The sequence below is a fragment of the Homarus americanus genome, unplaced genomic scaffold (assembly GCF_018991925.1).
Source record: "Homarus americanus isolate GMGI-L3 unplaced genomic scaffold, GMGI_Hamer_2.0 scaffold11302, whole genome shotgun sequence".
Taxonomy (NCBI): Eukaryota; Metazoa; Arthropoda; class Malacostraca; order Decapoda; family Nephropidae; genus Homarus; species Homarus americanus.
Genome location: NW_024736744.1, coordinates 605624 through 617946, shown reverse-complemented (window position 1 = coordinate 617946; position 12323 = coordinate 605624).

The window sequence follows — 12323 nt, the reverse complement described above, 5'->3', positions numbered from 1 at the left end:
GCGTGACAGAGACGTGACCGATCCCCCAAGCGGCTAACGAGCCGATCAGTGGTGAAGAGGATAAAAATAAAAGTAAAAAGTAACGGGCAGGTAGATTTCCACCAAGTCACAGAAACGCACTTGTGCACTGCTAGCGGCGAAATAAATAAATTGTCAAAGCTAAAGGTTCATAAGGAGGGCCACCAGACTGGTGCCTGCACTTCAGCATCTCAACTACCCTGAGAGATTGGAGAGCCTGAACTTGCCTAGCTTATACTACAGACGGGCAAGGAGCGACCTGATTGAGGTGTATAAGCATCTGAAACTCCTCCACCCACAGGTAATGTCCAGCTCTGTGTTATACTTCGCCACATTAAGTGATTTTGACTTAGTTAAAAGTTTGAATATGCAAGTGATACAGTAACGTAACTGATGTGTTTTAAGTGAAGTATTCTTACACCCTTAGCGTCCTTTTGAAACGTTGACGTTCATGTCAACAAACACAGTCCAGCATCTGAAACTCCTCCACCCACAGGTTCCTCTCGGCCAAGAGCCTTGTAGATTGGGACGACCTCACTAGTTTGGGAGATGGATGAAGGCTAGTAAACTCGGGTAAATTCGTGAACATGAGCGTAATTCAGTGGGGGGTGAAGTTGGAACCGGGTCTGTATGGGTAGAAATTGCGGAAGGAGGAGAGGAGCTGATTGTGGGAGTGATTTGCAGGCCCCCGAGTCTTGGGAAGGAGGCAGCTCGGCCCAAATGGCAGGAAATGAGTAGGGCAGCAAAATACAACAACCTGTGCATTATGGGGGATTTCAACTTCAGAAATATTGACTGGGACAACATTGAAGGTGACTATGAATCTGAAGACTTCCTAGACGCAGTACAGGACAATTTTTTGAAACAGCTAATTACAGAACCTACTAGAGGTAACAATATATTAGACCTAGTATTAACAAATAAAGAAAATATTATCAGAGATATCACAGTAGGGGAAGAACTAGGGAACAGTGATCACAGAGAAATCAGGTTCACCCTAAATTGGGAAACAAAAAACAATGACAATATGGTAAGAGTCCCAAACTTTCGGTTGGCGGATTTTCAGGGGTTAAGAAGATACTTAGGTGAAGTCGCCTTGGAATAGTCAGGTCAGTCCCCAGTAGGAGCAGGTGAGGTCACAGGTGACACAACAATTGATCATGACTATAATATATTCACTCGTATACTACGTAAAGCACAAGAACAAAATATACCATACAGAAAAATTGGGTCAAATATGAATGAGCCAAGGTGGATGACCAGAAAACTTAAACACGACATAGGAATAAAGAAAGGAATTTATAAGAAATCAGAGGGAGGGGAGGAGCAGCTCAGAAATAGGTATAATAAACTATCTAGGAATGTTAAGAAAAATGTAAGGAAGGCAAAGAGGGACTACGGAATCAGGATAGCAAGAGAATCCAAGGAGAATCCCAAGGGATTTTTCCAGTTATATAGGACAAAGGTCAAGGACAAAGTAGGGCCTTTAAAGTCAGAGAGAGGAGAAGTGATCGATGATAGTGAGAAAATAAGTAAAGCATTAAACAGCTACTTTTTGTCAGTTTTCACAGAAGAAATTCACGAGGAAATTCCAGAGGTGAAACTGATATTTAAGGGAAATGAAGAAAAGAAATTAAAGAATATCACTATCAGAAAAGAGGATGTTCTTAAGATAAATAAATTAAAGAAGACAAAATCCCCAGGGCCGGATGAAATTTTCCCTCGAGTTCTGAAAGAGTGTAAGGAACAGATTAACGGACCCCTCGTAAATTTATTTACAAAATCATTAGACACGGGAGTTGTGCCAGACTTGTGGAAACAGGCCAATGTAGTACCCATATTAAAAAAGGGAGACAGAGCATCAGCGTCAAATTACCGGCCGATTAGTTTGACGTCAGTAGTGGGGAAATTTCTTGAATCAATTATAGCAAATAGCATCTGATCGCATTTAGAGAAAAGCAAATTAATTTATGACTCTCAACATGGGTTTACAAATCTTTTGTCAAACAAATCTGATGACGTTTTTTAGGAAAGTCTTCGAGGCAGTAGATAATGACGAAAATTACGATGTTATTTACTTAGACTTTAACAAAGCGGTTTTACAGAATACCGCATCAGAGGCTTCTGAGAAAAGTTGAGGCTCATGGTATCGAGGGGAAGTTTTAAATTGTATAAAATCATGGCTCACCGATAGAACACAGAGGGTCAGCGTAGATGGTGTTAAATCTGAGTGGAGCTGTGTAACCAGTGGGGTTCCCAAGGGGTCAGTACTGGGTCCACTCTTGTTCATAATCCACATAAACGATCTAGATACTGGGATCAGCAGTGACATAAGCAAGTTTGCGGATGACACCAAAATGGGGCGGCAGATTAATTCAGGGCAGGATGTAAATGCACTACAGGAGGATTTAAATAAACTGCAGGAGTGGTCAGAAAAATGGCAAATGATATTCAACACCAGCATGTGCAGCGTACTTAATATTGGAAGAACAAATACTGTCAATGTATACAGCCTTAACAACATCAACCTAGAGAAGTCGACTTGTGAAAGAAACTTAGGGATATTTGTATGCCAAGACCTACGACCTAGAAAACAGTGCATTAATGTTCGAAATAAAGGCAAACAGAGTACCGGGTATTAGGTTTTATATCTAGAAGTGTAAATAATAAGAGTGCAGAGGTTGGATATCAATTCACTGGAGTCGGTGCAGCGAGAAATGACGAAAATGATTCCGGGACTTAGAAACGTTCCATATCAAGATAGATTAAAAAAAACTAAACTTGCATTCCCTAGAAAGACAAAGAGTGCGGGGAGATATGATAGAAGTATTTAAGTGGGTGAAAGGAATCAATAGAGGAGATACAGATAAAGTTCTTATAATATCTGAGCAGGATAGGACTCATAGCAACGGATTTCAGTTGGATAAGTTTAGGTTTAGGAGGGTGATGGGAAGGAACCGGTTCAAAAATAGGGTGGTGGACGAGTGGAACAAGCTCAGCAACTTTGTAGTAAGTGCTGGAACGTTGGAAAGTTTTAAAGGAGGCTGGATAGATTCATGGATGATAGAGAATGGTAGTAACTCTCGACAGGAGCTGCCATGCACAAGCCAACCGGCCTATTGCAGACTTCTTATTTTCTTATGTTCTTATGTATGTCAGGAACTAACCACCTCCTCTGGGGCCCAGTCAATTGGCCAGCCGTTCACCTGACGCGTTGACTGTCCAGCTTGTTGATCTCACAGGCCGAGCAAACAACGCCAACCCCCATCATTGTTATGGATGAGGCCACTACTCAGTGGGGCTATATGTTGGCTGTGTTATTCCTCCGAGTACACATGTATGTATTCACCTGAATTGTCTGAGTGTTTGGAGTCAGCAAGAGTAGGTTGACCACCACGTTGCTTGTGGGCAAAGGTACCACAGTGGTGAAGAGAAGCTACTAATCCTGGTGATGTTAAGGTATTAGTGTTGGTGCTGTAACTGGCAACATTGCCACTTGTAATAATGTTGCTCAAAGGAGCTACAGTATGTAAGAGTATTATGTGTGTTCTTGTACATGTACACTCAGTCATGGTGTAAGTGGAAAATGTACCTAAGTTTAACAGTACAAAATAAGTAAAGCCAGGGAGTTGACCCCTGTAGTTGAGTGTTACTGAAATTATTCATAAAATATAACTTCATTTTAATAAACCATTTTATAATTATAATAAACCATTTTATAATTTTAATAAACCATTTTATTTGTATGTGTAAGATTGTACCATCATACGATATGTTTTCCCATGTTGAGATGGGGGCTTGTCTTTGGCAGCGCCCGGTTGCCAGTCTCCAGCTGACGCTGTTAGAATAAAGTCTATAAAGAACGTGATCTATGACTCCAACCTCTCACATGGCGCACTGAGTAGGATATGTCGGGGCCCGACACGCCATTACAGCCCTGACAAGAACGCTGACATGGCCCCTACACGTCCACGATTCTCGACGCCCTCAAGGGGACGCCAGGGCTTCTCTACACCGGCCGGGAACACCACGCGCGCCCAGCAGCAGGCCATGAGTGCATTGATGGCTCAGATGGCGTCTCTAGGTGCTGGCGGTGGTCATGCTTCTATGCCGGTCATGAAGCCCTCAGCAGCTGTCGCTCCAGAGAAGTGTGAGGCAGAAATGCCAGCAGCTGCGTTTAGGACATGGAGGCGGTCCATGGAGTCATGGGTGCTGTTGAACGGGTGGTCACAACTGGTGGCCACACTCCACATTCGCCTGAACTGCGTCCCTGCACTCCAAAGGGTGATTGACTCGAGATACCCCAGCGGTCAGTGGGAGCAGCTCTCGCCCAAAGAAGCCCTGGACGCCATCAGTGGAATGGTTCTTCAATCTTCAAACCAAGCTGTGAAATGGAACGAGTTTTTCAACAGCAAACAAGGTGAAGAGGAGCCCATGAAAAGGTATTTTCAACGATGCTTCGCAGAGGCAGTGGAGTGTGAATTTAAATGTCCCACCTGTGATAACGACCTCTCTGAGTACATGCTATTACGTAAAGTTATGGTGGGCCTGAGTAACCCAGTGTTGAAAAGGGAAATTTTCCAGGGGTACTCTAGTTATAATAGTGTTGAAGTGCTTAGAAACAAATGCATGTTATTTGAGGCAGCAGTGAGAGATGCTGGTGTATTGTGTCGTACGTCTGGCCAGGCAGTGGTGGGAACAGCCGCGGAGGCAGTGGCGGTTGGTGATGACGTCACCGGTGAGTCTGAGGTAGCTGCCGCCCGACCTCGACACCCCAGTCGCGTGCACTGTGGTAACTGCGGCGTGTCACATGCCTCTGGTAAAAGTAACTGCCCTGCAAGTGGGGCTACATGTCGCAATTGCTGTAAGGTTGGTCACTTCAAAAGGTGTTGTAGGAGTAAGTCAGCCCTAAGTGCTCCTGTGGATGTGTCAGGCGCTGTTACAGTGGCAACAGCCCGGCTATCCCGCCACCCCAGGTTACAAGTGTTCGTGTCCCAGGCCGGGGGCAATTCCCCCGCCACCCCTGCGCTGGCTGTAGCTGACACGGGTGCTATGGTGTGTGTGGCAGGCGCATCCCTGCTCCGGGACATCGGTTTGTGTCCGGGGCAACTTCGGGCCCGTAATGGCCTAAGGGACGTGGAGAACAAACAGCTCAAGTGTCTGGGGTCCGCCCCCTGCCGCCTCGGTGTGGACGGGGGGTCCACCGTCCAGGAGGTCTACTTCGTGCAGACAGCCAAGGCCCTCTATCTGTCATTGGAGGCCTGCAAGTGCCTCAACTTGGTGCCTGTCGACTTCCCGCTCCATAGACGTGCTGTGGCTGCCGTGAGCGATGGAGGGGAGTGGCACACTGCCGACGATCTACCTCCGAACCGTTTACCTGAGAGCAGCCGTTTCCCGCCGAGGCCAGTTGAGATACCCTTGCCTCCTTTGGAGGAGAATGTGGCCAGGCTGGAGGCATGGCTACTCACGCACTTTTCGTCTACCGCATTCAACACCAGCAGGTCCCCACTGCCAGTCATGACTGGTCCCCCTCACCGTATCCACCTGACGCCCGGCACACACCCGCTCCCGTTCCGAAACACTGGGAAGCGGAGGTGAAGGCCCAGTTGGAGGAGGACGTCAGGAGAGGCGTCATCCAGCCAGTGCCTGCTGGTGAGGCTACGGAGTGGTGCGCCAGGATGGTCGTGGTGGCCAAGAAAAACGGTCAGCCCAGGCGCACTGTGGACTTCCAACGCCTCAATGCAAGCTGTCTGAGGGAGACGCACCACACACCCGCACCATTCGACATGGTGTCTGGGGTGCCAGTGCACTCGTTCAAAACCGTCGCCGACGCCTTTTGGGGATTTCATCAAGTGGAGTTGGAGGAGGAGAGTAGACGCCTGACCACATTCATCACGCCGTGGGGACGTTTTCGATACTGCAGGACGCCCATGGGACATTGCTCAGCGTCAGATGCTTACACCAAGAGGTTTGACGACGCTATTCAGGATGTGCCCCGCAAGTACAAGTGCGTGGATGACACTCTCCTCTATGACTCCAGTGTGAAGGGGGCGTTCTGGCACACTTACGATTTTCTGGAGACCTGCGCTCGCTCAGGTATCACGCTGAAACCAGAAAAGTTCTTGTTCTGCAGGAGAGAAGCTGAGTTTGTGGGTTTCCTCCTGGGGTGGGACCTGTGCCAGCCCACTGCCCAACGTCTGTCAGCCATCAAGGACTTCCCCATGCCGGATCAGCCATCAATCACTGACATCAGGTCCTGGCATGGCCTGGTTAATCAGTTGGCTCCCTTCCTTGCCACTGCACCGGTGATGGAGCCCTTCCGTGAGCTCCTCAAGAAGCCAGTGGGCAAGCAGGTGTATTGGGACGACCAGCTGCGGCTCAAGTTTCGCCAGGCCCAGGACACCATCTGTCAGTTGGCCAGAGACGGCTTGGTGTACTACGACAAATCCAGGCCTACGGCAGCTGTCACTGATTGGAGCAGGGAGGGCATCGGCTTCGTCGTACTGCAACAATACTGTGCCTGTGCCTCTCCAGAGACGCCCTTCTGCTGCAGAGGAGGGTGGCGGTTGGCTCTGTGTGGTAGCCGACATCTGAGCACGGCCGAGGCCGGTTATGCTGCAGTAGAAGGGGAGGCCCTGGCTGTGGTGTGGTGCCTGCGCAAGGCCAGGCTGTTCCTCCTTGGCTGCCCGAACCTCATTCTGGTGACGGACCACCGCCCCTTAGTTGGCTTGCTAGGGGACAGAGCCTTCACGGATGTGGCGAATCCGCGCCTGTTCAGGCTCAAGGAGAAGACCCTGCAGTACCGATTCACGGTCAAATACTTGCCAGGGAAGCGGAACTGTGCAGCTGACGCCCTATCCCGCTTCCCCTCCCTCAGGGCGGCGCCTGATGCGGAGGACGTGGACCAAGAGGAGGACCTGTGCGCTGCAGTGTGTGCAGTCACAATCGCAGCACTGGATCAGGATGGGTGCATCACTATTGACGAAGACACAGTATGCAAAGCGGCTGCGGACGACCCAGTGTACCAGATTCTAGTGTCGAGGGTGCTGGCGGGCGACTGGCACCCCCACAAGTCACAAGAGGTGGCTTGTCTGCGCCCGTACTTCTCGGTGAGGGACAGGTTGGCTGTGGTCAGGGGTTTGGTCACCTACACCTTTGACCAGGGCTGCGTGCGCCTTGTCATCCCCGACTCCCTCCGCCACCGGGTCGCCGTTAACCTGCATGTGGGGCACCAGGGCCTCGACTCAATGCTCAGGCGGGCCAGGCAGTCTGTCTATTGGCCTGGCATGGAGGGTGACCTGCAGTATCATCGGTCCCGGTGTGCTGCTTGCGAGACCCACGCCCCTTCCCAGCCTCCGGAGTCGTTGGTTCTGACCCCAGCGCCAGACTATCCCTTTCAACAAGTGGTAGCCGATTTGTTCCACCTGCAGGGCCGCACGTACCTAGCATATGCTGACCGACTGACAGGTTGGCTGGAGATCGCCCACTTCCCCAACGAGGCCACCTCTGGAAAAATCATCGCCAGTCTGCGGGCCTACTTCACGAGGTGGGGGGTACCTGAGCAGATCTCCACGGATGGAGGTACCAACCTTGCCAGCCTTGAGATGACAGATTTCCTCAAGTCATGGGGGCCGAGGTGCGCCTCTCGTCGGCCCACTTCCCCCAATCCAACGGCAGGGCAGAGGCTGGGGTCAAGGCTGCCAAGAGGATCCTCAGGGATAACACTGGGCCCGGGGGTAGCCTGGACTGCGATAGGACATCCCAGGCCCTCCTCCAGTACCTGAACACGCCTCTGCGGGGGGTGAACAAGTCGCCCGCCCAACTTGCCACCGGCCGCCAGCTCCGTGACGGCGTTCCCGTGGCCAGACAGCACTATAAGGTGGACCAGCACTGGCGGCGGGCACTTCGTATGAGGGAGGTGCGCTTGGCCGAAACACAGGATGGGGTCCTTCTGTCGCGGAGGGAGGTGTCCCGCCAGCTGGCTCCCCTAGTCGTGGGCACGCAGGTGCGTGTGCAGGACGCAGCTACCAAGCTCTGGGACAGGACAGGCATAGTGGTGGAAGCCCGCCCTCACAGGCAGCATGCCGTCAGGTTGAGTGGCAGTGGCAGGGTGTCCATCCGCAACAGACGCCACCTGCGAAACGGCTCCACACCTGTGCCTACTACTCCGGTGGTGCACCAAGCTGTGCCTCCTGGGCCCCCTTCTGCTGTGCCCTCCATACCCGCGCCCTCCTCCGCACCCACGGCCCCTCCCCAGTCGAGCGCGGCCAGGCCCAGGAGAGGCCGTAGGCCTCCGGGCTGGTTAACGGACTACGTGGTGTAGTGTATGTGATGTAAAATCAGTTTAGAGGGTTTTTTTTTTCTGTTTTTTTCCTTTGTTTGACTCGTTTTTCCTGCATTATTGTTGTTTTATGAATGCATTGTTTTCCTTTTGTTAGTTCAAATGTGCATTGTCATTTCCTTTTAACTTGGGGGGGAGATGTAAGATTGTACCATCGTACGATATGTTTTCCCATGTTGAGATGGGGGCTTGTCTTTGGCAGCGCCCGGTTGCCAGTCTCCAGCTGACGCTGTTAGAATAAAGTCTTCAAAGAACGTGGTCTATAACTCCAACCTCTCACAGTATGCTAGGAGTATCATTTACCTGCAGTATTTTGCCGTCATTCCTTCCTATTGCTTGATACCAGAATTACTATGCACCTCGTGTCATAACCCTCGAGCCACGCTACCAAAGGTCAGAGGTTATGGAGTAACTACATGAAATGAAGTAACTAGACAAAACTACTGGAGAAAATAAATGAAGTAAGAAATTAAGAGAAAACCAGGTTGAAGAGTTAAAAAGTTAACTACCATGGTATAAATTAAAAAGAAAAGAAAAGGAGAAACGCAGCACTTATATAGGTACCTGATATATACTGTACATTTATATCAAGGAAGTATTATGTAACATTTAGTATCATCTGGAATAGTACACATAGCATGGTGGTAATAAGAACATGTTACCACGGTTATCACTTCAATATTTATTTATCTTATTTATTTATTATTATTGTTTATTTACTTTTTATTTATTTTTATTATAAGTATATACATAAATTACAGTGGAATTGAAAAACAAATATAATGAGGAAGCAGTACAACATGGGTTGTACAGTATTAAGGTAGAACAAGAGGACAGAGCTGTCAGGATTATGTCTAGTTGGCAAATTTATTTATTGCAATGGTAATTTCTTATCTTTATACATAATTTCCGATAAAACGGTTTTGATGGTGGAGATGTTCGGGGTACTTAGTTCTAACTACAGGAGCGAACATAAACACCTGTAGAGTGCTGTAGGTTCTATTCAACGGAAACATACAAGGGTGCGCTTACAGCACAGGTAGTCCTTACACTCCTATATGGGTCAACTGACCTCTCTCTGACCTCTCAGGCGACATGTGGTAAGTGGTACATTAGCAGCTTCCAGATGTCGCCACGCACATTATCTAAGCGTGTGGTGACATGAAACAGGGGCATTGCCACACACTACTGACTAGAGAAGTAATGCATATAAGTAGGGTACATACATGGTATACATACAACATACATAATACACATACAGATGGTACAGTAAAAGCTATCTAGCAAGGAGATGTTTGTTACTGTGTTAGTTGGAGAGGTCTACTAGGTCCTTGTGTTACTAGTAGAATACTCTCATCTTTTATTTTTAATATTATGGTCTATAATAAGGTGTGAATGGCGTCAAGAAGTTATTTATGGTGTGGTGTATAATGGGTCTGGTTCTAGGGTGCTTGGTAGTGTTGGTCAAAAGGAGGTGTAGATAAGGATGTGTTTACTGTACAGTTGAGGGTTATAGAGAAGGCTTTTAGGCCACCAGTAGTGTGATCTTGTGGTGTCCTCTGTTTTTAGTTGAGTATATATTTCTTCTTTCATGACTTGTACCATACTCCCTGTGCTTGTCTGTATGTTCTTATGTTTAATGGCAAAATTTTGTATTTTTCGTGAAGCTCTTTTATTTTGGTTGTGTATGGGGGACGTTGTTCGGAGGCTCTGCGGATGGCTTTGTTTTGTGTTGCCTGGAGTTTTAATTGGTTGGCACGGCTGATCGTGTTTAATGGTATTGGCGGGTATTCAAGATGGAGGCTGTATTTGGGCTAGTCTATTACGTTCTGTTATGTGTTTATTTATTCCGGTTCTTGTTATTGTTAGCCCCAGTATTTTTCCTTCGTTTGAGTATTGTATTTCTTCGTTGTTTACTGTGATTGGTGCTGGGTTTATCCTTGAAATATGTATGATTTTCAGTTTCTGTGTATTAGTTTTTATTTTCCATTTCTTCTCGTAATTATTGATTTGTATTATGGCGCGAGCTGTTTTTAATGCAATCATCTGTTTGGCCTTGCCTGGATGGTGGATGATCTGGGTGACATCAGCATATGCAATGTATTCACGGTGACTTGGTGGCGGCATGTCTGAAGTGTAGATTGTGTAAAGAGTTGGGGATAAGTTACTTCCTTGTGGTACTCCACTATAAAGTGTGAAGCTTGGGCCTGTGTGATTGCCTATTATAATGTGTGCTTCTCTAGGGTCTAAGAAATTACAAAGAAGAGAGGTGAAGTTGTAAGGGAGTTCTTGATTGGTTATTTTATATTTAAGTCCCAAGTGCCAGACCTTATCGAACGCTTTTGCCACATCCCTTAAAACTACGTTGCACTGTTCTTTATTATACATTGCGTTTGCTATACTTTCGTATATAAGGGCTATGGCTGTGTTTGTTCCTCTGTGTTTCCTAAAGCCGTGTTGTCTAGGGTTGTATTTGTAGTCTAGTTCCAGGTGTGTTCTTAATCGGTGGCTAATTATTTTTTCTAAGATTTTTCCCGGAGTTTTTAAAGGAGAGATTGGTCTGTAGTTTTCTACTGCTGTGGGGGCTTTCCTGGTTTTGGTATCAGTCTGATAATTGCTGTCTTAAATTTCTTTGGGTAGTGGCCTGAAGTTATGGATGCATTGAATATATTTCTTAGTAGAAGTACCATGTTGTTTGGTAATTGCTGTAAAATGAGTTTATTTATTATACTGACTCCAGGAGCCTTGTTCTTAAAGCTATTGATTGTTCTTACTATTTCGTCCACTGTGATTGGTTTGATTAGTGGGGACATGTCATCCAGTGTATTCAGGTCGATCGTGGGGCTCGGTTGCCAGATGTGGGTTATTTGCGACATATGGTTGGATACTTCCCTCTCTGTGGTCATGCAAAAGTTTAAGTTTTCTTCGTTGGTTATTTGAAAGATCTTACTCCAGAAAGATCTAAATTCCGGTTCTTGTTCGGTTGGATCTGTTAATTTGACTTGATTACTGTTTACTATATAGTTAGACTCGTTGCTGGAGGTTCCCATTAAGTGCTTTATTTTCTGCCAGAACTGGTTCGGTTTATGGGAGTTTTCTTCCGTTTATAAAATCAGCTTCTGCCAGTTCCTGTTGCATGCTTCTTTTGAAATGTTTTTTAGTTGTTCGTGTATTATGTTGTATATCCTTCTGTGTTCTGGTGTCCATTCTTGTTGTGTGTTTAGTTTAATTAGGTTGCTAAATTATGTCTGTATGATTCTTGATGGGTGTGAGTATTGAGGGTGTGGTAATGTTCGGTGAGTGGTCTTGGGTATGTTGTGTTCCATGGCCTGGCTGACGTGCTCGTACTATGTGTCCAGTGATTGGTCTATTAGAGAAGTGTGCCTGTTGTGTAATTGTATGGGTTGCGGGTTGTTTAATTCTTGTTTGAAGTTTTCCCAGTTAGCTCGGTTATAATTGAATCTTCGCCTGGCAGGGATATGTATTGGGGCTGTGGAGAGTGTAGCTATGATAGGGAGATGATCACTATTGGGCCGGGTCGAGTAGTATGTTTAAGTGGTAGTGTTGATTTGTTGCAACGATGTCTGGGTATACTGTGTGGCCTGCTCTAATTAATTTTTTTTTTTATTGGGCATCCCGCTACATCCTTGTGTAAGGTGAAGCGCAGAAGCGTTTACAGCGCCCAACAGGGAAGCATGCTAAGTTCATGCTTGCCTTTATGTCTCATGAGTTAAGGGCGTAGAAGCCTGAAGAGTCAAGGGTGTAGAAGCCTGAAGAGTCAGTGGTTTATGTCATCAAGTTATTGGAAGCTCCAACAACTCCCTGAATACGAATTCGCAACTTTCGACTTACAACAGGTACCTACTTTACTGCTTGGTGAACATGGACTAATGGGAGCTAGGAAGTAAGTCCAAACAACTTCCACCGGCCCGGGAATCGAACCCGTGACATCTCGCTTGCGAGG